Source organism: Hyperolius riggenbachi, chromosome 9 (genome assembly GCF_040937935.1).
Source record: "Hyperolius riggenbachi isolate aHypRig1 chromosome 9, aHypRig1.pri, whole genome shotgun sequence".
In the NCBI taxonomy this organism is placed as follows: Eukaryota; Metazoa; Chordata; class Amphibia; order Anura; family Hyperoliidae; genus Hyperolius; species Hyperolius riggenbachi.
In genome coordinates this window covers 214,644,437-214,672,169 of record NC_090654.1, presented here as the reverse complement: position 1 = coordinate 214,672,169, position 27,733 = coordinate 214,644,437, and the positions used below count along the sequence as shown (strand labels likewise).

At 44.5% G+C, this 27,733-nt stretch overlaps 1 protein-coding gene across 10 annotated transcripts in view; it reads left to right on the top strand.

The window, feature by feature from the left end:
* The window catches only part of FOXP1 (forkhead box P1), a 1,092,253-nt gene that overhangs the window by 186,071 nt on the left and 878,449 nt on the right, over positions 1-27,733 (top strand). The window contains exon 1 of one of the 10 annotated variants that reach the window (XM_068253980.1): positions 19,187-19,208. The exons of the other annotated variants lie outside the window; for them this stretch is intronic. The gene's annotated coding sequence lies outside the window, so the exon portion shown is untranslated. Of the gene's footprint in view, positions 1-19,186; positions 19,209-27,733 lie in introns of those variants that run through there. 10 annotated transcript variants of the gene reach the window in all.

Below are 27,733 nucleotides of genomic sequence, written 5' to 3'. Positions count from 1 at the left end.
AAATCGGGCACTTCCATGGGATCACATCGCAACACGCAACATTATGAAACTGCCACATAACACCGGTCCTGCACTCCCTTCACTGGCTACCTATAAAGTGGAGGATCCTATTCAAGATTGGTCTACTGACATTTAAATCACTACATAATCTGGGCCCTGGATACATGAAAGAAATGTTAGCAATCCCTGCACTCTCTGATCCACAGGTTCTAATAATCTAGTCATACCGAGAGTCCACCTGAAAACTTTTGGTCCCAGAGCCTTCTGTCATGCTGCTCCTACATTATGGAACTCCTTACCTCAGCAGATCAGGACAGCTTCATCTCTGGACGTGTTTAAATCCAGACTGAAAACCTACCTGTTCAGTTTGGCATTTGCAGAAATATAATTTTTGTTGTGTGAATACTTCATCCTACTACCAACTACTAAATCTGAGAGAGCCTAAGAGCTTTGAGACATATGGGAGAAAAGTGCTATAGAAATGTTGTTGTTGTTATTATTATCCAAGCAGCAAAGGATCTAAGGTGATCTGTATTTTATTATTTTGACTTGGGCCCTGTTCACATTAGCGTTTTTTTGCAGACCGGAACCGGAAAGTGTACTGTACTGTACAAACTGAACGGATGTGAATGGATCCAATGTAAACCTATGGATCCATTCACATGCGTCCGTTGGTACGGATACATTCCGTACGTTCCGGTCCGCGGATCGAAAAATTGCCGCAGGCCCTAATTTTCCAGACTGTTCTGCCCAGCCGAACAGATCCGGACAAAAAATGCAGCAGCATTGGGGGCAATAGAAAACGGAACGTTTCTTCACACTAGTGAAGTAATGGACCGTTCCACGGGGGATAGGGGCTTGCGACTCTGTGAATCTAGCGACGGTAGGGTGAGAGGAGGGTGCAGCAGCCGGGCGGGTGGCCGAGGGAGGGTTTATACATACCAAATCTTCCGTAGCAGCCGGCGGTAGAGGCTTCAGTCTTCTTCCGCGTCATATGACTACATGACGCCTCATGTGACTAGTCACATGACGCGCTGTGTAATCACAGCGGAAGAAGCGGAAGAAGAGGAAGCCTCTACCGCCAGCTGCTGCAGAAGATTAGGTATATATTTGCTGAGTGTAAACGGATCCAATCAATCATTGATCAGATCCGTTTTCTCTATGTGAACAGGGCCACGGACGAGCCATCCGGATCCGGTAAAGCGGAGACCGGATCCGCTTACGGATCTGCTCACCGGATCCTTAAGGCTCAAAAACGCAATGCGAACTGGGCCTTAAAGCTGTCTGAGCTGAATTAACCAAGGAGCAGCTTGTCTTGGAGAGTTTAGTTCCATGTTAATACTTCATTGCATTGTACCTTATAAGATGTAGCCGTGATTGTTTTGTGTGGGTTTTACTTCACATTTTTGCCATTTTCCTCTTTACATGCCCAATATTCGCTTGTTTGTGCCATATGGCGTGATTGTCATTTTGAGGTCAGGAAATAAATTGTATGTGCCCTTAAAGTTACGGCATACAGTTCCACACTTCCAGGTCCTCAATACATATGTATGCAGCAGTTTAAAATAGTTTAGTTTTTGCCACTACTGTGGTTTTGGTTTTTCAGACACAGCTGAATATTTTACTTACTCCCGTTCAATTCTTTGGAATTCATGTGAGACTGGAGACGTCAGTTATTCTTAGATGTCTAAAGTGACACATTTCACTCATAAAGAAGAGCTTTCCTGACAGGAAGCCTCAGACGGCTCTTTATTTCGAGCTTGGGGGAAGGCAGATGGACTTGGAGGCAATAATGAAAGAAAATGCCAAAGGCGGTGGCAGCCTGAGCGATTGGATAACTACAATTCCCAGCATGTTCAGCTTTCTGGAAAGGTTCATTCGTGGACTTAACATGAAACGTTTAATGCACCTTATATCAATTTATAAAGGGCAACTATACAAATTTTCCTGGATATGTTTTTAGTGTACAGAGAAAGGTGCCCATCTGCAGAAATATGTAAAGCACAGACAATTTATTTTACTACAAAAAAACAAGGTCATGTGACCCATGCCTAAGTTTTCAAGTGCAGTCTAAATTTCTGCCATGAAAGTGTCCTCTTTAGGATGCAGATCCATCTTTCCCTTGCGTGGTGTTAGAAATTCCTCCCTCTGTCTTGGTTTACCAATTTCATGTGATTACAGGGATAACAGGCTGTTGGCCACAATCCAAGGCTGTCCAGCTCTAGTTCTGCAATTGATGTTATACCTTAAAGTATGCCGGAAGTGGCATGTAGTATGATGAGATAAAAGTGTATAGTTGCGTACATGCACTGGTGCATAAAGGGTTTTGGACTAGATCTCTAGGGTGACAGTTCTAGCCCTGACCTCAAGCAGACGCGTTCCTTGGCTGCAGTTGATTGTGTACTGTTGCTAAGCAGTGAGTAGAAGGGACAATGACATGGTGCATGCCCAAATAGCAGGTGGGGTTAGTGGGGAAATAAATGCAGTTCGCTGCTGATTTTGCATATAGATTTAGCATGCCATGGGGCAGCCAATGGACCCCTAGGTTGTGAGGATGCCCAAAAGTATTGATGAACATTGGGGGCCCCATTAAAAATTTGCTAAGAGCCCCATTGTTCGTAGTTATGCCCCTGACAGCAGTGTAAAGGTTGGCACTCAATATACAATATTTTAACCCTTAGACTTCCAGCTATTTTTTACAAAAGCTACACACCAGTAGCAGCTATGTTTATATTGTGTTTATTACATTTCTTGCCAAACTCTACATGTACCAAACTCCACATTTCACTGGTCCATATTCAAGCTGCATAGATTTGCAGTAACATTTGCATATTTTTGCATCAACTTATAATTATTTGCATATTTTGAACAAAGTACAAAGTATGTGGGGTAGAGGCTGTGCGCACCACCTGGTTGTACTACCATGGCTGGGAGCATTCTGCAAATACACAATTTATTACATCTGTAACTCTACTTGTGCAAAACGCATGCACAGAGGCTTGCAGCCCAGCTGGATCGCAGACTCCACAGCGACCCAACGGAGGGGACTGGAAGGACATTTAAGGAGTAGGTGGACTACTGGGTAATGGAGGAAGTCGCAGGTTACTATATATGCTATTGCTACATTCATCTCAGGTTTACTTTAAAGCAGGGGTCAGGAACCTTTTTGGCTGAGAGAGCCATAAACGCCATATATTTTAAAATATATTTCCATGAGAGCCATACAATATGTTTCAAACTGGGACAGTGCGCATGCTCAGCAGATGGCTCAGGTCCCTGTTGCCATGGTGATGTGTATACAGTTGATCCGCCGGGAAGTAGAAGTGTCAGACATGTCTTCAGCTTCTCTTGGGTTTCGGCAACATCAGCAATTTCCCCGAGAGCCAGACAGGAGAAATACCGACTAACAGCTTGTACAATTAGCTAGCTGACTTGGGGGTTGATTCACTTTGTAGGACGAGTTCCCCACACTTTGGCCCAATAGGCTGCCTGTCAAGTGATAGGCAGCCTATTGGGCCAATCAAAGTGCGGGGATCTCGTCCTACAAAGTCACTGGACCTGATGGGGTCCAGGGTGGGACAATTGAAGCAGCTGTTCATTTGGAGGGGAGCACAAGTAAGTTAGCAGTGCATGCTACAGCAGTAGCGTGCCTACTTTGAAAATACTTGCCCTGACACATTTAGCTGCGTTGCTTGAGTAGTGTAGATTAGTGAATAGACCCCTACTGATTTGTATGTGAGCCAGATGTATCCATCAAAAGAGCCACATCTGGCTCCCGAGCCATAGGTTCCCTACCCCTGCTTTAAAGGAACCCTATCGATTAACATGTTTTCTTCAATTGAGATAAGACATTTGAATGCCTATCTCTTTGTTTACTGTTATCTAATTCCTTTCACACTTCTGTTTTGCCAAAACAGATGCTGAGTGAACTATGGGGAAGGGAGATTCTCACACACTACATCTGTTAATCGTGTGTGTGTGTGTGCGTGCGTGCGTGTGTGTAAGAGAGAGAGAGAAAGCTCTCCAAGAACTGTCTGTAGAGAGCAGAGGAAATGTATCTTGTGTGCAATATAAACATTTGTAATGGTATGTGAAACCTGATACCAGAAGCATTTCATATGACTCTGCTTCAATATTACACAGTTCTTAGCATGTCAGACTGCAGAGATGTATGGCGATAATATTTTATTTGGAAATAAAGGGGTCTTTTTTTCCATTTAGTGTTTTTTTCCATATTATAATTACTAGTTAATATTAGAATTAATAGTTACAAGCCTTTATTTACAAAATCAACAGTAATATACCCTCATGACATACATATTTAAAAAAGTCCCTAAGTTAACTTTTTATGTAGTTTTTTTTTCTTTAATGATTTAATTTTCTTCTTATTTTTTTAACAAGTGTTTTATTTTGGTAACTATGGGGTAGGGGTGGAAGTAGTTAAAAAATAATAAAAATGTGTTTTATTTTCTAAGTGCATTTGGGTGTATTTTTACAAGATGGTGCTACACTAAATTCTGTGTTCCAAATAGAACACCAAACCAAGTGTATACACCGTGTTTACATGTTTTTTTTTTTTTTTAGTTAATCAGAGCTTTCGCTGCTGACGGAAGCTCTGATTCATCACAGGCACAGTGATCGAGGGCTGGTAACAGCTGTTACCCATTCCCCGATCATGGAAGGACAGGATTGCGGAAAATGCGAATGGGAGACACACGACAATCGTGATCGGCGGTGGTAAGTGAACAAAACGCATGTTTACTCCCCTGAGCCTTAAGTGACGTTTACAGGGGCGTAGATATGCGTAGCAAGGGAGCTGAAGTGGTTAAGGTTAAAAAAAACTACTTTTTAAAGTTTTGTTCCTCAAGTGAATGGTAATGTTTACTCTGCTCCTATACAGACAGATCTTGATCTGTTGAACTTTACATCTGTTCTCTGCTGTCACAAGTATTTTTTTCAGCTATGCTGCAGTTTTCTTTTCTTTTATTAAAATGCATTTAATAAAACCTATGCATCTTACAAACCAATACTTATAATTAATTAAGAAAACATAATGTCAAGACGATTCAGACATGTGCCATAGGGTAACTTTCTTTGACATATTAAATGGTCCAGTAACTGAAGGCCACTAGACCAGCTGTTTCCAATCTAGTGAGACAAACTTCACTTAACAGAAAGAAGAAAAAAAGAAAGTAAATAATATAAATATAATAATGGAGACAGCGAAAAATCAATAGATAGATAAAAGGAAACCTAAACTGAGAGGGGTATGGATGTTTCCTTTTAAATAATACCAGTTGCTTGTCAGCCCTGCTGATCTCTTTGACTGCAGTAGTGGCTGAATCACACACCTGAAACAAGCATGCAGCTAATCCAGTCTGACTTCAGTCAGAGCACCTGATCTGCATGCTTGTTCAGGGGCTGTGAATGAAGGTATTAGAAACATGGGATCAGCAGGAGAGTCAGGCAACTGGCATTATTTTAAAGGATACCCGAAGTGACATGTAACATGATTAGATAGACATATGTATGTACAGTGCCTAGCACACAAATAACTAGGCTGTGTTCCTTTTTTTCTTTATCTGCCTGAAAGTGTTAAATATCAGGTATGTAAGTGGCTGACTCAGTTCTGACTCAGACAGGAAGTGGCTACAGTGTGACCCTCACTAATAAGAAATTCCCCTTTTTTACCTTTGTCTTGCTCTCCGAAGCCATTTTCTGCTAGGAAAGTGTTTTATAGTTGGAATTTCTTATCAGTGAGGATCACACTGTAGTCACTTCCTGTCTGAGTGAGGACTGAGTCAGCCACTTACATACCTGATATTTAACTCTTTCAGGTAGAGAAAGAAAACAAGGAACACAGCATAGTTATTTGTGTGCTAGGCACTGTACGTACACATGTCTATCTCATTATTGGCGCATGCCTTTACATCCGTATCACACGGCTGATAGACAGTTATTGCCCTTGCCCTTTACATCTGTGTCACACGGCTGATGGACTGTTATTGGCGCATGCCTTTACATCTGTATCACACGGCTGATAGACAGTTATTGCCCATGCCCTTTACATCTGTGTCACACGGCTGATGGACTGTTATTGCGCATGCCTTTCACATCTGTGTCATTTGGCTGATGGACTGTTATTGCGCATGCCTTCTCACATCTGTGTCATACGGCTGAGGGTTTGTTATTGCACATGCCTTTCACATCCTTCACATCTATGTCACACTGCTTAGGGACTGTTAGTGCACAATTCCAGGTTGCACTGTGTTGGCTTACTGTGTTGGCTTACCACTCATGCCTCCAATGCCACCCCACCCCCCTCGCACCACCTACTCCAGAGCACAACTCCTCATATGGAAACATTTCACAGCCCGACACCAAGAGGACAGACTCCTGGCCAACTCTGTTTGGAGCCACATCCGGGAAATCTCTGCTCCTGCGGCTTGGCCTCGCACCGGCCAGCGGCGCAGAGGCTGTCGATCAGGTGTCCGGGCGAGGCTGAAGTGGAGAGGCCTGCGGTCGTCCATCCCTGCGGTCCTCCTTGCTAACGTCCGCTTCCTCCCTAACAAGCTGGATGAACTGAGACTCCTCAGTGACAAGAGGGAACTTGGTAACAACACCCCAGTCTTTTGCTTTACCGAAACGTGGCTTAATGACAACATCCCTGAGAGTGCTCTCCAGCTCCCAGGTTTCAGTCTCATCCGGGCGGACCGCGACAGCACCCTCTCTGGGAAAAAGAAAGGGGGCGGCATCTGCTTCTACGTCAGCTCCGCCTGGTGCTCAAACGCCTCTTTCCTGGCCAAGAAATGCACCCCAGATCTAGAACTCCTCCTCATCAATTGCAGGCCAACTTACTCGCCCAGGGAATTCTCTTCCTACGTTCTCGTCGGTGTGTATATCCCTCCTGACGCAGAGGTGAATGCCTCCCTGTGTGATCTCAGTGATACCATCACGCAGTGGGAGTCGGCCCTCCCGGACTCGCTGTTTATCATCTTAGGGGATTTCAACAAGGCCAACCTCCGCAAAGAGCAGCCTCGCTTCCATCAGCACGTCACCTGCCCCACCAGGAGTGCCAACACCCTCGACCATTGCTACACGGTCTTGAAAGATGCATACAAAGCGACACCGTGGGCAGCGCTAGGGTCATCTGACCACTGCATCATCCATCTGTTACCTACGTACAAAAGGCGCCTGGAAACCTCAAAACCTGTCACCAAGTCCTCCAAAGTGTGGTCAAGTGAGGCCAAACTACAACTTCAGGCCTGCTTTGACTGCACAGATTGGAAGGCTCTGGAATCGCCTAACCTGGACGAGTGGGCAGACAACGTATCCTCGTACATTAGCTTCTGCGAGGACTCCTGCATCCCAACTAAAACCTTCAAACTATATCCAAATGATAAACCGTGGTTTTCAAAAAAACTACGACAACTGCGACGCAGCAAAGAAGCTGCACACAAGTCCGGCAACCAGGAGGACTACAAGAGGGCAAGAAACGACCTAAACAGGGAACTGAGGTCCGCAAAGAAGTGCTACGCGGAAAAGCTGGAACACAACCTCTCCTCAAATGACGCACGAGCGGTGTGGAAAGGGCTTAAGGCTGCCACCAACTATACGCCCCCCCCCCCCACAGCATGCTACACCCAGCACTGAGCTCGCCGAGAGTCTCAGCGACTTCTATTCCAGATTCGAGAACCATCCAGCTCCTGCAGGTCTCCCACAGCCACCTGTACAGCCGCCGGCCACTGACTCCATAGGCCCAGACTCACCCCCACCATCAGTGAGGGAGGCTGATGTACTGAAACACTTGCTAAGGCTAAATGCGAGGAAAGCCTCAGGTCCGGACGGAGTGTCACCAACTTGCCTGAAAACCTGCGCCCGTCAGCTCACTCCGACACTCTCTTCCATCTTCACAAGGTCCCTCCAGGAAGGCAAAGTCCCAGCATGCTTCAAGAGGTCCACCATTATCCCTGTCCCCAAAAAGCAGGGAATCCTCGACCTCAACAACTTCAGACCGGTGGCACTCACGTCCGTGATTATGAAAGCTTTTGAAAGCATGGTGCTCCCCCTCCTCAAGTACGCCACAGAGGGACTGCTGGACCCACACCAGTTCGCGTACAGAGCTAACAGGTCCACCGATGACGCCATCAACCTCTGCTTGGAGCTCGTCTATGATCACCTGGATAGACCAGACTCCTACGCCAGGGTCCTCCTATTGGACTTCAGCTCAGCATTCAATACCATCAGCCCCAAAATACTACAAGACAATCTCGTCACGCTAGGTGTCCACCCGTCCCTACGCCGGTGGATCACAGACTTCCTCACCAACAGATCTCAGGTCGTCAGGGTAGGAACTATCTCCTCACTACCTAGAACCACCAATACAGGAGCCCCACAAGGCTGTGTCCTGTCGCCATTTCTGTTCTCTCTGTACACGAACAACTGCAGATCCTCATCAGACTCTGTAAAAGTAATCAAATTTGCAGACGACACAACCATCGTCGGTCTCATCACCAATAATGATGAGGAGGCGTACCGCCACCAGGTCGACAGTATCTGCCACTGGTGCAGAGTGAACGGATTGGTCCTTAACACAGCGAAAACTGTGGAGATGATCATTGACTTCAGGAGGTGTGCTCCCACCCTACCTCCAATGCGTATTGACGGCAAGGAAGTGGAAAGAGTTCCCTGCGTCCGCCTTCTGGGCACAACCACCTCCAATGACCTGAGGTGGAAAGCCAACACAGCCTCCACACAGAGGAAAGCCCAACAGACTTTTCTTTCTTCGCCAACTAAAAAAGTTTGGTATGGCTCCAAAACTTCTGTCTAACTTCTACTCTGCTACAATTGAATCTGTCCTACGCTCTTCCATCCTGGTCTGGTATGCCGGCTCCTCCGCCAGCGACAGGCTCAAACTGCAGAGGATCATCAGATCAGCAGAGAGGATCATCGGGAAAGCCCTTCCTACTCTGGACCTCCTCTACCACTCCAGGCTGAACACCAGAGCATTAAAGATCACCAACGACCCCTCGCACCCAGGCCACCGCTTCTTTAGTCAGCTTCCCTCGAGCCGAAGACCCCGGTTCCGGTCCATCCTCACCAAGACCTCGAGACATAAGAACAGTTTCTTTCCCTCTGCTGTCAGCCTTCTGAACTCTCTCTCACGAATTTGCCCACCCCCAACCCCACCCTACAAATTCAAGCCACACTATAGCACGCTGAACTGAGGCACACTGCACATGGACGGTGATCTAGCTCCAGAGTACTTTCTGCCTGTTCTTTTGGGTGTATTTTTGATTTCTGATTTTCGCTTTGTAAATAATGCTTCACTGTGTTCCCCTGCATCTGTTTTTGTTTTTTGGTTCCTGCATGTTCCATCCTGTATCTGTTTTTTGTATCTGTATCAGTCCCCTGTACGTGCCAAGCCCAATTCCGGGCACGACCCAGTCGTGCTTGGCGAGAATAAAGATTCTGATTCTGATTCTTCTGATGTCACTTCAGGTATCCTTTTAAAGGAAAAATCCATATCCTTCTTGTAACGTTTGTGGAATTCTCTCCGTGATCAGCGCACAAGACGTGCGCTGACACTGCGGAAATCCTCCACAAACGTATAATTTGAGGGAACCCAGCACACCTGTAGAGGGAAATTCCTGTTGGCAGGTGGCGCTGTGGAGTGCAGAGGAACAGCTCCTCTGCCCTGCCACAGACGCAAGACAGGAATTGCACGAAGGGAAGAAATGCAGGGCAAGACAGCCCTGAAAGAGAGAGATCAAAGCGACAGAGGGTATGTGTGTTCACCAATCTAGTCGCCACCCTGCGACGATGAACACACAACCAGGAAGATAAGGTGAGAAGACAATCGCAAGAGATGGCGGTTGCTAACAGCGACACAAGACCGAATAAGCACAGATGAGGAACGTATGTATGTCCACCAATCTAGCCGCCAACCTGCGACGGTGGACACACAACAGAAGAAACCAAGTGAGAACGCAATCGCAAGAGAAGCGATTGCGAAAGAGAATGAGCACAGGGATAGAATGCATGTATGTGCCCCAATCTAGTCGCCAACCCGCAACGGTGCACACACAACAGCAGATATGAAGTAGGAACGCAATCGCGAGAGAGGCGATTGCCAGAGGTGACACAAGGCTACAGCAAGGCAGAGCACGAGAGTAGCAAAGGCACAGCAAATCACACAATGAGAAGATAAGGAAAATAACAAACGCTTAAATTATATATGCTCAGCGCAGAGTCCAAAAACAAAAGACGAGTCTTCAACAAAGGATAAAAGCAGGCAAATCTCCACCACAATAAATATTGGGTTCACGGCACAGCTCTGCAATCATGGATACCCAAAAAAGGAAAGAGGCTTACCAGCTGGTGACAACCCACATTATAAGGTTGTATCAACGCTTTGGTAGGACATCAGGAAGCAACAGTCTGTCCAGGATCCACCAATTCAGCAATGATTCCTCTCACGAATGGATATCAGTAAACATCATAAAAAACAAACAAACGTAAGTGTAAACCGTTTAATATAGAGTTTTCATAGTAAAAACAGCTTAAAAATAGCATAAAAACAAAACTTACATACGGGGCCCATGCAATGGGAACCCCGAGAAAGTTCCACGTGTGTATGGGTCAGCAGTAAAGGACAGTATGAAGGTGCCGCCTGTCTCCTTCCCTGGGAACTATCAAGAACCCCTATGGAACCAATGACAATTCCGGATTCAGAATTACCAGGACAAGCATCAAGACCAGGGCCTTCAGGGACCACCTCTGGGCATGCAGGCAGGCAGGCAACATCAGAACAGGTTTCCACCGAGGAAGCATCTGAGCAGGCTGGCTTTCTGGGTCACAGAACACATCGGGGTACACTAGCTCAAGGGGAACCTCAGGACACGTCGAGGAACTGCAAACCTCAGAGTCCGTTACGACAAGACCAAAACCAGAACCGGGCAGAGAATCATCACGAGCAGTGGTCTCAAGCACTGGACTTTCAAAAGAAGGCTTGGACTCAAACCTAGAAATCTCTGTGACAATAATATTATCATTGACTACATATGAGTGAAGCTCCACCAGAGCTGCAAAGGTTGTCAGCACAACAGCAATGCCTACTGAAGTGGGAAACACCTCAGAAGGACTTGGTGGGCAGGAGACATCTCCTACAAGTTCTGCACCCTTTGGGAGGAACTCGGAGGTCTCCAGGACATCATTTTCCAAGTTTTCTAAGAAGGATTCTGAACTATCCATGCTACAGGGCAAAACTGGAACTTTATTTTGTGGACAGGGCAGATGTCCCAGGGAAGGTTCCACCATAAACTGAGACTGAATTTCATCATCATGAGCGGAATGTACAGGAACACACACTGACTCCCTAACTTCAATCTTACTGCACCCAGAATTCTGCGTAGCAGTCAAACTAGCTTGCAACTCCAAAACTGCAGAAAAACAGGTGAGTATAGTAGCAATACCTAGACGAGCCTCTAGGGACACTGCAGGAGACTCTAAACAAGGCCATATTAACTCATCCAGAGTACAGGGTGCAGAATCGGCATTTTCCTCAGAACAAGAAAAGGACTCACAAATGTCAGTGCGAGTGGAGATCATGTTTTCATTCATGGTACAGGGCAGATTCAGAGAAAGCTTCTCTGGGCAAAGCAAAGAAGCTTCAGCATCAGATTCGCAAAACCGAAGCGCTGTCTCACTCTTAGATTCGGCTAACAATGTCAAATCCAAGGAGTCAGAACGCAAAACTTGCGAATCAAAAATCGCTTTAGGTTGTGAAACTGACGCTTCCATAGCGCAAACCTCCGTGATCTGTGGGGCAGACTGTAAGGCGTTCAGGACAGAAAAACTGGAGCAACTGTCACCAGGCAACGGGCCCTTACAGGTGTGAACAGGGTGAGACAAAGACGCATTAGCAGTAGAAATAGCGACAACATCAGGAAAAACTTTATTAGACATATTAATTTTACTTTTGATGCTGCATAATTTAGGAATTTTCCCCATAGCAGGATCACAGATGGAAGATCTTAAAGATCTGTCTCTAAATGACAAGGGGTCCCACACATCCTTGAAAAAACTGGCACATTCATGCTGATCACAATCTGCAGGAACATCCGAGAAACAGGCATTAGATCGCATAGATTCAAACTGCACACAGTCAGGAGAGAATCTTTCAGGATTCGCACAGGAATCAACCACAGTGGCACACCCATTCATTTCAGATCGCACAATGTCAAGACTCACATGCTTTACCCCAGAAAGGCAGGAACAATCATCCGACAACGATGTCTCTTTATTGGAATCAATCAAAATCGTCTGCCACACATAAATCACCAGATCCACATCACCCTCGTCACATTCATCGGAATCAATCAAAAGGTACATAGAATCGAGACAATCATTCAAGACATCTTCGCTTTTTGCGATGTAAAAATCGCAAAAGGCTTTCCAATCAAAATCAAATTCCTCCATCAAGGCCCCAGTGTCCCATGAGGCAAATGGAGGTTCAAACAAGACAGTATCTAGATAATCTCCATATGGGTGGAGATCAGGAACCAGAACAGATTTTTTAAATGCTTTAATATAGTGTGCGATCCTACCTATAATAGGATCCACATAAGCTTTGGATTGGGGCAAAAAACCCGGAGACTGAGCAACATCATTGTACACATCATTAGGGAGTGTTTTATTTAGATGCTTGCAATTTTTAATTTTTCCCTTTTTAGCCACTTTGCATGTCTGTTTAAATGCAAGAAACGTATCCAGGCGGTTCTCTTGCATATGCTTAGAAGCTAAAGTGGCAAGAGAAACATTGAACTGATTATCATACGGAATGGTTTTGCACATTTCAGACTTGACAGCAATAACCTCTTTATTTGTGGTTGCTATGGGCAACGAATCTTTTGGCTGACAAGCCGAATCAGCAGATTGGCCTGCAAGCACCAATTCATTAACATATGGTAATGACACAGAAATGTTGCATAACCGAATCTGATCAGCATCATGCACTGCAGGAAAAAACTCATAGAAATAACTTGGCATGCAAGTTTCAAGCTTACGAGAAAACACGAGTCAGAAATCTGTGAGGGTTATGTCTCAGATTCTTGTGTCTGGCATACTCATCAGCCCACATGAACAGATCCCCTTGGAAAAGATTGTAAGCAATCTGACCACTCCAAGTGGAAATATTGGTGGCCTGAAATTCAGGATTTGCCAAGAATCTGGAACATTCTGATATGAACTCATCTCTGGTTTCAGAGTCCAGTATCTTAAACCTTTTAAAGACACAGGACCCATATTTGACCAAATCGTACAAATCGGAAATTCCCTCTACACTGGGAATTTCGTTTTTGCTGGTCATACTGTAACGTTTGTGGAATTCTCTCCGTGTTCAGCACTTAAAGGGAACCCCAAGTGAGAAGGACATGGAGGCTAATATATTTATTTCCTATTAAGCAATACCAGTTGCCTGAAAGTCCTGCTGCTCCTCTTCCTCGAATACTTTTAGCCATAGGCATTGAAATGTTGATCTGATGTTTCTGACAAAAATCTGGCAAGATTAGCTGCATGCTTGTTTCAGGTGTGTGAGTCAGACGCTACTAATGCCAGATTGATCAGCATGACTTCCAGGCAACTGGTATTGTTTAAGCTGCTGCCATTCTTATACTGTTAGTAGCAGATGCCTCAAACCTTGTACAGTTGGTCACTGGGTGAGCCAATCAGATTTGTTTATTTTTCAATGGGAATATACAAAGTATTGATACCAAGGATCCCAAAGCTGATAAACTTGATAATTGAGTGACTGTATGTCAAGGTTAGAAAAAGTGGGCGACACCAACAACTTCATTTTTTACATGGCAGGGTTCCCAAACTTGACACAATTGGCCACTGGGTGACTAGGATTAATATTCGGAAAAGTAGGTGGAGCCTACAAGAGCCAATCAAAATTTCAAGGGGAATATTGAAACTGCTGTCATTCTAACACTGTTAAAGTGAACCTAAAGCCAATCAAAAAAAATAAGATTAACTCACCTGGGGCTTCCCTCAGCCCCCTGCAGCCGATCGGTGCCCTCGCAGCTCCGCTCCGATGCCTCTTCACTCGCCGGCGAACACTTCCGGTTTGGCCGTCACCGGCCGACAGGCATGGGAACGCGAGTGATTGTTCGCGTTCCCAGCCTGTATATTGCCCCCTATGCAGCTATTGCGACCTCCTGGCCGCAATAGCAGCATAGGGGGCGATATACAGGCTGGGAACGCGAACAATCACTCGCGTTCCCATGCCTGTCGGCCGGTGACGGCGAAACCGGAAGTCGACGCCGGCGGGTCCAGAGGCATCGGAGCGGAGCTGCGAGGGCACCGATCGGCTGCAGGGGGCTGAGGTAAGCCCCAGGTGAGTTAATCTCATTTTTTTTGATCGGCTTTAGGTTCACTTTAATGGCAGAAGCCTCAAACCTGCTACAGTCGCTCATCAAGTGACTGGGGTTCGAATTCACTAAAGGGGCGGAGCCACAAACAGCCAATCAGATTTGCTTTTCTGGATAAAATGCTTCCATTCACACAATTTTGATGCCAGGAACCCAAAAGCTCACAAACTTGGTCATTGAGTAGTCACTGTGTGTCAAGGTTACAAAAAGTGGGTGGAGTCAAAAACAGATTTTTCTGGGAAATTGTAAACTGCAGCCCTTCTTCACTGTTAATGGCAGGGTTCTCAAACTTTGCACAGCTGGATACTGGGTGACTGGGATTAATATTCAGAAAAGTGGGTGGAGCCTAAAAAAGCCAATCAAAATCACCTGTTGATTTTCAAGGGGAATATTAAAATTGCTGCCATTCTTGCACTGTTAATGGCACAAGCCTCAAACCTGGTACAGTTAGTCATTGGGGTTCAAATTCAGAAAAGGGGACAGAGCCACAAACAGTTTAATTTCTTGAGAAAATACAAATTATTGATGCCAAGGACCCCAAAGCTTACAAACTTGGTCATTGAGTGACTGTGTGTCCAGGTTACAAAAAGTGGGCGGAGCCAAAACAAATTTCACTGAGAAAATATAAACTGCAACCCTTCTTACACTGTTTATGGCAGGGTTCCCAAACTTTGCCCCGATGGTCACTGAGTGACTGAGATTAATATTCAGGAAAGTGGGTGGAGCCCACCAATTCATCTGTTGATTTTCAAGGGGAATATTTAAATTGCTGCCATTTTTATACTGGTAAAAGCAGATGCCTCAAATCTGCGATAGTTGGTCATTGAGTGACAGGGTTCAAATGCTGGAGAGGGGCGCAGCCACAAACAGCCAATATGATTTGTTTAATTTCTATGGGAATATACAAATTATTGATGCTAAAGACCCCAAAGCTCACAAACTTGGTCATTGAGTATTTTTGCGTTAGGGTTAGAAAAAGTGGGCGGAACCAACACCAGTCAAATACATACCCGGGCAACGCCGGGTCATCAGTGGGTGGAGACAAATACAAATTTCACTGGGAAAATGTAAACTGCAGCCATTCTTACACTGCTAATGGCAGGGTTTTTCAACTTTGCACAGTTGGTCACTGGGTGACTGGGATTAATATTCAGAAAAGTGGGTGGAGCCTACAAAAGTGAATAAAGCTTCACCTATTGCTTTTCAAGGGAATATTTAATTGCTGCCATTCTTGCACTGTTAATGGCACAGGCCTCAAACCTGGTACAGTTGGTCACTGGGTGACTGGGGTTCAAATTTGGAAAAGGGGCGGAGCCACAAACCGCCCATCAGATTTTTTCATTTCAATGCAAATTATTGATGCCAAAGACCACAAAGCTCACAAACTTGGTCATTGAGTAATTGTGTGTTAGGGTTAGAAAAAGTTGGTGGAGCCGCCACCAGCCAAATACATACCCGGGCAATGGCGGGAAATCAGCTAGTAGTGAATAAATATGGCATCCTCCATATCCTTCTCACTTCAGTTGTATTTTAAAATCCCTAAGCGTTGGCAGTTAAGAGATGCATTTCATGTTACATACAATCAACAAAATTGTAATATGCAAATTAGAGGAGTCAGAGTTTGTGGAATCCTAAAGTGAGGCATCGGAGTCGGTGGATTTTTGTACCGACTCCGCAGCCCTGCTTATGACACCGAAAATAAATATACATTGTATTTTTTCAAGACAAACTAGGCTTTCATTGTATGGCATTTTTTGCCTCAAATAATTTTGATTTCTATGCATTTTAATGGGAAAAAGAGGAAAAAAATAGAAAAAAAACTATTTCTCAATTTTACCAATTCCAGTTTAAAAGTAAAAAAAAAGCGTTACTGTAGATAAAAAAAACACACATTTGGCTTTTTTTTTTACCGTTTATCACACAAATTAGATTATGTTCCTGTCACAGTTTGTGGTGAAGATATATGGTTCTGAAATATAGCTACCATATGTATTTTTCACTATGAAATGAGAAAATAAAAGCATTTTTAATGATAAAAATCAATCTTATTGGCTCAGGGAACATATATTCCCTGTCATCAATTAGTGCTGCAGCAGAAAGTGCTGGAGGTGTGCACAGGAGCAATTCCCAATTGTGCACAGCTTTGCTTCAGCTACAAGATGTATATCTACGTCCTCGTGGCTTAGATAAAGTCACAGAGGATGTGGATATACTGTAGTGGTGGATAAAGTGTTTAATAACGGGTACCGGAAGTTTAAGGTTGTAACTAGGAATCTCAGCACTGCCATTGTTTCTAAGGCTAGTGCTAGTGACTGTCATCTGAAACAGTTACCATATTTTCCGGCGTATAAGACGACCCCCAACTTTTCCAGTTAAAATATAGAGTTTGGGATATACTCGCCGTATAAGACTACCCCTCTTCCAACGCACACCAAATATCAGAGCGGTATGGAAGAATAGATTGTGCTGTGCCCATAAAATACGCCTCTTTCACCCTTCTGGCCCACCCTTATATCCTATTTACCTCCTTCTCTGCCTCTCAGATCTCGCTCATGTGCACCTGCACCGCTTTACTGCAGTCCTCAGCAGCGAGATCTGAGAGGCAGTAACAGGATAGGACGTATCATCTGGCATCAATGACACCCGGTGTATAAGACGACACCTGACTTTTCAGAAAATTTAAGGGGTTAAAAAGTAGTCTTGTACACCAGAATATACAGTATTCCTGAACCTGTCAGTTGACAGGTCTTCATACAGGTCTTCATACAAACACACTGCTTACCTCTCTGCCCATCAACCTGTTCTGTGGTGGTAAGGGAGAAGAACAAGCTCCTGCAGGATATGACAATAGCAGTCGAGATGGTATGTCCCAGTTAGGAATGAAGTATGCCACCCAATGGGTTTACAAGCTGTGAACTTCTGTCCCACAGTGCCCAGATTGACCTCTGACCTGAAGTCAGCTGGCCATTAGCATTCACAGATGCGGTCACCGCAGCAAACTCTATCCCTTCTGGCCAGCTGACTTCAGGTCAGAACATACTGGGCTTTATGCGATAGAAGTTTGCTGCTGGCAGACCTATAGCTTGGCATATTCCATTCCTAGTCTTTGTGTATCACTGAGTTGGAGGAAGGCCAGGAAGGAGCTAGTGTTTTTGAGAGCTTTTTGAAGTTGCAAGTGGGTCCCAGGCGTAAGTCACCCACAGTAGTTACTAATACTAGTTTTGGTATCAACAGTAGTTTACTGGTCCGAAAAATTATTCGTACCGTTATGAGAAAGGTGCCACTTACACTTGTCATAGAGCTTTCTACATGCGATTTCCCACATCCACATATTTCCATTTGCAATTTTTCCAGTCTTTTTTGTTGGAAATTGTGTGTTTGTTTCAGGCTCCCTGCACACTGCAAATCCGTTTCGCGATTCCGACTTGCAATTCCGATTTTCCTTGAATGCAATCAACAGAAAAACAGAGGAAAAAATGCAGCATGCAGTAACGATTAAAAATCAGAATTGGATGTAAAAAACGATTAAAAATTGGAATCGGAATTGCATGCAGTTTGCAGGGAGCCTCAGTGATTTTTTTCTGTAAATACTAAAAAAAAGATAATTTACATAAAAATGTATCTAATTAATTAATTTCTTTATAATGATTTTTCAAACAAAAATTTGATTTTTATATGCTGCCATTGACCTGTAAGGGAACACGAATTGCACGTTGCACATGAGAAAAAGCAGGTGCCGCCTGAATTCAAAATGTAGAAAAATGCAAATTGTTTAAGAACTCAAAAAATTGTGACACCATTCTAATATATTAGATGTGTGGCAATTTCAGAAAATTGCAAAGTGCGTGTGTTTTCCAGTATGTGTGAACTGTACCTTAATAGTTGTTTGATGAAGCTGACAGGGTAGCGCATTCTAACACCTTATTGTGTGTGTGTGCACTTTTTTTTTGTTGCTTTTTTTTGTTTAGTAATGGTTTAGCAGAGCTAGGGAGGATTCTGGGAACTAGGTTATGTCTGCTAAACAATATTGGGCCAGTCTTCCATTTCATTTCAGTAATCTCGTGTTTAGGGAGCTGCCTCCTGCTTTGGGGATTTAGACGGCCCCCTCACAAGGTGTTGTTTGAAACTTTCCACATCCCCGTCAAATAACTCTCTCAACTTTTGTGAACTGACATGCTGTTGTCACATATATAAACAGAGTGGGATTGAAACTTCAAGGAGGAGGTGGTAGGGGGGTTGGAGGGGGGGGGGGGGGTTATTGTATTGTCTCTAAGAGACCATTAGGAATTTGTAGAGTGTGCTGCGTGTTTTTAGTCAGTGTTTCTCAACATTATCATAGAATGCAACTGTTTACAAAAGACTGTATTTGTGAAGTACCCCTATTTTAGGTAACCTCATCTCAAGAAAGCCTTCTGCACACATATTTAAGAGTACTCCACAATTTCTTTATGCTTTAATTTGCTTAAAATATTTATGCAGATTTTTTTTTAATATGAGTTATTTGTGTAATCTCAAAGCTTGTTATAATAGATTGACTGTGTCAAGTTTAAACGTCAAGTTTAAACCAGGGCTGTAGAGTTGGTGCAAAAATCATACGACTCCGATTCCTCAGTTTATGAAACATCCGACTCCAGATTACCAAAATTACTCCAACTCCTCGACTCTACTGGGTACAAGATTCATCCGATTCCAACTCTTCAGTTTATGAAACCTCAGACTCCTCGACTCCTAAACCGACTCCACAGCCTTGTTTTTAAAAAATCCTCTGAGCCCAAAGTAAGTACTCCTTGGAGTGCATGTATTGTGTGTTGAGGTTCTAAAGCTAAGTACAGTATAGTCTCGGTTATTCGGGATCGGCTAATGCCAGACAATGGTGCTTTCTGGTTGCTTGAGAATCAATGTACAAAATAGGCCTAGCTTATATAGTATTACACCCACTCTATATACATGCGTGAACTCTGTATTAAATGTTAAAATACAGTAAATGAAATTTATTATTATTACTAAACTTTTTGGGGAGCCATGGGAACCAGCCTTTAAGCACAGCAGAGCCCACAAACAGCCTAAAAAGTTTGCCTTCAGCACTGTGAGTACTGCTGACAATTTGTGCTGATTGGTTAACACTGCTAGTTAGTTGAGTTCTGGATAACTAGGATTCTATTGTATACACTTTAGATTTTCCTCAGCTGAAACAATCATCCATTAAGTATAATTACCTCAACATTGCTAGCCTCCTTGTCCGTGTTCCTATAGGAGAGATTGCCTTACCTAATGTGGGTTTTATTCTGCATAAAACCTCAGAGTTCCCGCAACTTGATGCCACCTATTCATTCGCCCATCTCCTTAGACTTTAAGGAGTCTAAGGGGATACACGGTACGTTTCTGTGCTGTGTATCGACCAGCTGATCCGGCCAGCTGATAATATTCAGCTGGCCCGATCAAGCCGCTCGATCCCTGCCGGCGGACAATGGTAGGGAATTGAGCGCTGATAAGGAAGTGCCGGTGGGGACGAGCGGCAATCGATCCTCGCGCCTGCGCGGACGAGCGGGCTAATCGGCCGCCGGATCGACCCGTGTATTTTAAGCAAGGCTTAGAGCAGTACATGCTGCTCAATCAGAAGCCAAAGAGTGTATCTGTACAGCCCTTGTTTAGAAATTGTTTTGGGTTATAGAAGTTTCACATGTGTACCTAGATTAAAGAGGCACCTTAACAACATATAGTACAATGTAATACACTATTCAGGATGCCCAATTTTAATAATTATCCTGGTTTCAGCATCAGAAACACTTCCTATATTTCTATACGTTACCGTATATTGGTACGTAACCCCGCTCTCCCAGGAATGCTTGGCTTAGGCCATAATGGCTCAAAGCTTTCTACCCCCCAGTGCATTCTGGGAGACTAAGTGTTGTTTCTGCTCACTTCGGAACACAAAACAAACAAACCTGTAAATGTAAATCGGGGTGAGAAACGATTGTACAATGGGCAAACACTGACTAAATAATTTGTTGTTGAATATTGTAAAAAATAAGCAATGTTATTCAATAATTCACATTCAGTAAAAATGAGTTTGCAAGAAAATGGTATAAATACTAAACGTGGTACTGAGTGATTTACTTTCTCTTTATTACTTTTTCTACTAATGATTCTTTTGAAACACGCAAGTGAAATTGCACTGTTAAAACGAGTGATCCCACAAAAATGGTGGCAAAATGCACGAGATGGAGAATTTGTGATCACATCTCAGTGCCAGATTCTTGTCTCCCATTTTTTATGCATATGATACAACATTTATGTTTATTAGCAACTTACAAAATGTTGGGCATTGCAATTTTGTATTTTTTTCTGTAAGTATGTTGAATTTTTTTGCCTTGGCTGCAAATAGTTTTTTTTGAAAATAAAATATAAATTTTACAAACACAATCCTAGATGTGTCTTACTTCCACTCACACCCCATAGCATTCCTTTAGGGGCCTTTCATACTGGGACGGTGCAGAATTTGTACGGCACTCCAATGCAGGGCAATTAAAGTCTATGGGGACTTTCATACCAATACTGTATGCCGTTATGCGATGGGATTGACGTTTTGTCGCTTTCCAGACGCTAGGGCAAACCTACATTACCCTGCAGTTCTGTGCCGACGTGCGGCAAACCGCAAGTCCTGTAAGTCTATGGGGAGGTTTATATTTTAAAATAGTCTGCCGCAAGTATTTGCATCACCCATGCGCGGAAGCATATTTTTGCAATACGCTTACGCGCATGTGATCGCTTTGGCCACAGGAAGTGAGAGTCACTTCCATTTTGGCCAGTTGCCAGACAGGGATTACCATGTGCTAACGTGGTAATCCCCGAAGGGCCCCATATGCGTGTCCTAGCTGGTCTGAAACCAGCCTTACTCCTAGCACTGAGCAGGTCCCTAGAAGATGCTAAGTCGCATTGCAGCACTGAGGAATAACGCTCAGCACTCTGCAGCCACTATCACCACCTGCTGCTCACTGGACAGCAGCACACCCACAGAGTGCAAGAGCTGCGTGCGCCCAGTTAGAGTAGGCAGCAGCTTCGCTAGGACCCCCAACAGAGTCCCACAGGAGCCTTAAAGAGCCACATGCCTGGTCCCTGGCGAGAGGGACAAAGCTCAGTGGCGTAGCAATAGGGGGTGCAGAGGTAGCGACCGCATCGGGGCCCTTGGCTAGAGGGTATTAGCTCTTTATTGGTCCTGTGCTGGTAATAATCACTTCTATAGATGCTTTGAATAGTAGTAATTATTAACAAGCTGTTCCCCATCCCCTTCTTGCACCTCTGACACTGTGGCTGTCCTTTATTGGTTTTGGTGTGACGCATCAATTGTTATTATATAGCATGCTGGGGGGGGGGGGGGGATGGGGGCAATGCAAAACATGCACCAGGGCCCATAGCTATACTGCTGGGAACCCTGTATGGGCTTATCAGCCACCAATTCAGGAGAAGTTACTCCTCGGCTTGCCAGCCACCTAACCCCACTCACACCACTGAGTGCGCACTTTGTATTTTCCTTGTCTTGTTTTACTAAATAAATAAAGTAGCACATTATACTGGTAAATATACTGATATTTTACTACCACTATCCTGCATCCTTTTTAATGGGCGCCCATAGGGAGCCCAGAAGTTTGACCCTAGAAGTAGGAACCCACAATTTATGCTCTTAGTTACTGTAGAGGTCACAAGTTAACTGTCAGTACAGTATGCAAATGTAAGGCACAGGGTCTAATTTTACCTAAAAGCACCACTGCTTACGTTTAAAGAGATAATCTTCAAGTCCTGTTTTGATTCTGCAGTAAGACTGGGAATTCCTTCAGGACATCAGTAATCACTTGAGGCTACTTTCACATTGCAAACTGGCGGTAGTGCAGCGCACCAGCCGCATTGCACCGCCAAAAAAAGGTCTTCAGGGAACACCATGTTAGTACATCTGTTCCCGGTCTGGCCACCAACCAAGCAGGAAGTGTCGTGCGCTTGTGGTCACTTCCTTCTCCGGGCATTTGGAAGCATATTGTAAAAATACGCTTCCACACATACATGTCACGGTAACATAGTTCTGCGTTAAATTTGGCACTTCTGGCGCAGCGTACCGCAGCGTGGAAAGTATGAACTTCCCTATAGGGTTACAATAGGTTGCGGTAGCAGTGCCGCAATCTGCCACACTGTGCCAGTGTGAAAGGGCCCTGAGGTTTTCCATGCTCACTCCACCAACTGCTGCAGATGAGTAGTTGGTTGTGGTGGTACTTGTAGGACTTGGTTGACTGCCATTCAATAACTAGTGTCTGCTCGAGTCAGAGAAACAAACCTAAAAAAAGTGCCAACCTCTCTCACGTTATTTCAGTTCCTTACGCCTCACTATTTACAAAATCCCTTTTTATTGTTTTTCTGGGGGGGAACAAAAGTGTTTGCCTTATTTTTGAAGAAAGACAGCCCTCATCTGTCGCCTGTTTCTTTTTCCTATCGCTGTGCCCCCTATTCCGTGCCCCCTCATCCAGTCGCTGTCCATCTGTGTACCAGCTCTTGTACTGTAAATCAGGAGACTGCACTAACCCCTGCGACCTTTCTTGTTTGTACATCTGCTAGCACAATATGTTAAAGCTGCCTGTTCAATGTAAATACGCTCTGTTCTGTTCAGACCGACTTCTCAATGTACACAGGAAAAGAGAGCGAGAGACAAGAATGGAAGGCAGAAAAAATAGAAAACAGAAAGTCCCTTTACATAATGCTGGTTTAATTTGAGCCCATTTTTATAAATATGGAATCACCTTTTAAACGAGCCTTTAATTCAGGCTAACACCTTGATTTGCCGTTGCTATGGAGAATCGAATCTGTCATTTGACAAGAGAAGTCACCCGTTTCTGACGGCGTTTTTATCTCGTCTTCCCAGGGGAAGAAAATGTCAAAAGTGAGAGCGGGAGAGGAAAAAAAAAATTACTGCCTTGAAACACCGGAATTTCTTGATTTTTTTTTTGTATTCCTCCTTTTTTATTATTCAGCTATCATATCCACTCTGATAATAGGAACTTGTTGAAAATAAATAACGCTGGGTACGAGGGGGAAAAAAATCAAATATTTTCCCTGTTGGAATGGACAGGCCTCTTTGTGACTGTCAATGCTGTGAAGTCTGGAAATAAATAGAATTATTAGATAAACTTGCACTGCCCAAATCCAATTTTCTTTTCATTATATTGTCAAAATAATTACAGCCGTGTAATTTGGGTATTGGAAGGCAAAGCAAGTATAACAGGTGATCACGTCGTCTCCCCCCGCTCATCCAACTTCCTTTCAGCTTGCGTGTGCACAGAATAGGCGGCTAGGCAGTAATATGGCTAATTGTGTCGTATATGAGGAGAGAGGCCACCAGTCATAAAGAATAAGGGAACTTAGTCCTGCTTTAGGCAGTTTTTATATGCATTTAATAGGTCATTATTTTTAAATAATTATGCATAAACAAAGTATAGTTTTTTCACATTAAAACGGAAAATACCAGCTGTATCATTTCCTAGAGTCATATTGCCTCCTCAGGGAGCCGGAGAGGCTTGCTTATTACCTGTCAGTCTAAACCACTCCCCGTTTTAGTGACACAGACATGAAAGAGGAGAGTGATTGCTCAGCCTGCTGAAGTCACACCTCCAGGCCAGGGGCGGACTGACAACTCATGGGGCCCCCGGGCAATAGGAGATTATGGGGCCCCCCATACCAGTGTTTCCCATCTTTCACGTTCTTTTTTTACAGTCTAAGATATAATAATTTTCTGACAACAGATATTTTATAATGATAAAAAAACCTGCGCCGTGCGTAGCGCGGCGCGCCGAAAAATGGGTGTGGTCACGCAACATAATGCGGGCGTGGTCATAGGTAGGGCAAGATATACATGACCTTAGCAGTGGTGTAAAAGGTCTGCCAGGGAAGTTTGAACTCTGCCGTAGTGTTTTCCCCCAAAATACATGTAATCTGACTGCATTTCACCAAAAATCCATGCAACTTGGCAGAGGTTCCTCCAAAATACAGATAATATGGCAGTCGTTCCCCCAAAATAGACGTAATCTGGCAGAAGTGGTTCCCCAAATACACATAATTTAGCAGCGGCTCCCCAAAATATGCGTGATCTGGCAGCGGATTACCAAAAATACATGTAATCTGGCAGCAGTGGTTCCCCAAAATACACATAATCTGGAAGCAGCGGTTCCCCCATTATACACAATCTGGTAGCGGTTCCCCAAAAATACACATCATCTGACAGCTGTTTCGCAAAATACACTTAATCTGGCAGCAGCCGTTCCCCAAAAATAGTTAATCTGGCAACAGTTCCCAGAAAATGGGTGCCCCCAGTATAGGTAACCAAGTCAAAAGGTATTCCCAGTGGAAGTAATCAGGTCTATAGGTTTTCCCAGTGCAGGTATCCAGGTCTATAGGTGTCCCCAGTATAAGTAGCCAGGTCTATAGGTGTCCCCAGAATAGGTAGCCAAGATTATAGGTGTCCCCAGAATAGGTAGCCAGGATTATAGGTGTTCCCAGAATAGGTAGCCAGGTCTATGGGTGCCCCCAGTATAGGTAGCCAGTTTTACAGGTGTCTCCAGAATAGGTAGCCAGGTCTATAGGTGTCTTCTGTATAGATAGCCAGGTCTATAGGTGTTCCCAGTATATGTAGCTAGGTGTATAGGTGTTCCCAGTATAGCCAGGTCTATGGGTGTCCCCAGTATATGTAGCCAGGTGGATAGGTGTCCCCAATATATGTAGCCAGGTCTATAGGTGTCCCCAGTATATGTAGCCAGGTGGATAGGTGTCCCCAATATATGTAGCCAGGTCTATAGGTGTCCCCAGTATATGTAGCCAGGTGGATAGGTGTCCCCAGTATATATAGCCAGGTGGATAGATGTTCCCAGTATAGCCAGGTCTATAGGTGTCCCCAGTATATGTAGCCAGGTCTATAGGTGTCCCCAGTATATGTAGCCAGGTTTGTAGGTGTCCCCAATATTTGTAGCCAGGTGTATAGGTGTCCCCAGTATATGTAGCTAGGTGTATAGGTGTCCCCAGTATATGTAGCCAGGTGTATAGCTGCCCCCAGTATAGCCAGGTGTATAGGTGTCCCCAGTATATGTAGCCAGGTGTATAGCTGCCCCCAGTAAAGCCAGGTGTATAGGTGTCCACAGTATATGTAGCCAGGTGTATAGCTGCCCCCAGTATAGCCAGGTGTATAGGTATCCCCAGTATATGTAGCCAGGTGTATAGCTGCCCCCAGTATAGCCAGGTGTATAGGTGTCCCCAGTATATGTAGCCAGGTGTATAGCTGCCCCCAGTATAGCCAGGTGTATAGGTGTCCCCAGTATATGTAGCCAGGTGTATAGCTGCCCCCAGTATAGCCAGGTGTATAGGTGTCCCCAGTATATGTAGCCAGGTGTATAGCTGCCCCCAGTATAGCCAGGTGTATAGGTGTCCCCAGTATATGTAGCCAGGTGTATAGCTGCCCACAGTATAGCCAGGTGTATAGGTGTCTCCAGTATATGTAGTTAGGTGTATAGGTGTCCCCAGTATATGTAGCCAGGTGTCTCCAGTAGGGGAGGCAGCCAGTGAAAGGGAGCGGTGTGCAGAGCGTGGGGAAGGGGGGAAGTTCCCCCCCCCCCTTCCCTCACCTTGGGGCCCCCCTTCCTGGCTGTCCCCTCCGGAATACTGAAGTGTCGCACTGTCGTACAGCGGCTGACAGCGGGCGGAGACTTACCGCTGTCCAGCCATCGGAGGGAGCTGTGATCTGTGCGCCGTAAGTCTGGTCTACTCAAGACCAGACTTGCGGCGCACAGATCACAGCTCCCTCAGGCTCAGCCGGCTGTAACAGCGGTAAGTCTCCGCCCGCTGTCAGCCGCTGTACGACAGTGCGACACTTCAGTATTCCGGAGGGGACAGCAAGAAAGGGAGGCCCCAAGGTGAGGGAAGGGGGGGGGGGAACTTCCCCCCTTCCCCGCTGTTCCCATAGCTCCCTTTCACTGGCTGCTTCCCCTCCTGCCCAGGGTTGTCTGACGGGGCCCCCCCTGACCACGGGCCCTCGGTCCGTGCCCTAGTGCCCTAATGGTCAGTCCGCCCCTGCTCCAGGCTGACAGGCAGCCAATCATGGTTGTCAAACTCTGATAATAATGACTGAATTCGGATTGATTGACCTGGGGGGGGGGGGGGGGGTGTTAGCTAGTGCTTCATAAAAGGGACATGATTTTTTAGGAATGACTGTTCTGATGGAATTTTTTTTTTCAACGTTTGTGATTTTTTCCCAAAAATGTTTTTAGGAAAAAACAAAACAAAACATTAGGCACACACCCTTTGCTAGAAACCTGTGTACAGACTTCCCTTTGCAACCTCATGACTTTGTATGCTGGCACAACTTACAGTGATGTGAAAAACTATTTGCCCCCTTCCTGATTTCTTATTCTTTTGCATGTTTGTCACACTTAAATGTTTCTGCTCATCAAAAACTGTTAACTATTAGTCAAAGATAACATAATTGAACACAAATTGCAGTTTTAAAAAATGATGGTTTTTATTATTTAGTGAGAAAAAAACTCCAAATCTACATGGCCCTGTGTGAAAAAGTGAATGCCCCTGAACCTAATAACTGGTTGGGCCACCACTAGCAGCAATAACTGCAAAGAAGCGTTTGCGATAACTTGCAACAAGTCTTTTACAGCGCTCTGGAGGAATTGTGGCCCACTCAGGAAGGGGGCAAATAGTTTTTCCCATCACTGTATGTGTCTGCGTCATTTGCTCATTAAAGTGAACCCGAGGTCAAAATAAACTGATAATATAAACAATTACAGTGCTGCCCATAATTATTCATACCCCTGGCAAATTTTGACTTAAAGTTACTTTTATTCAACCAGCAAGTCATTTTTTGACGAGAAATGACATAAGTGTCTCCCAAAAGGTAATAAGATGATGTACAAGAGTCATTATTGTGGAAAAAACATTTCTCAGCTTTTATTTACATTTGAGTGCCCAGTCCAAAATTATTCATAACCTACACAAACTGTCACAGTCTGTGGGAAAATCCAAAGTTCTATACAATTCCAAATAGTCCAAGCTGTTCTAAAGCATCCTAATTACCCTGATTAATTGGGACAGCTGTTTTAATCAACTTAACAGGTGAAAAACAGCAGCTCTCTGCAGTTGGTTTGTGAACAATCCTGGCTTAAACAAAGGAGCTGCGGCTGCACATTGTTTTCAAGTTCCAGTGGCTACAGTGCAAAGAATTATTACAAAATATAAGATGTTCCACACTGTGGTAAATCTCAGAGGAC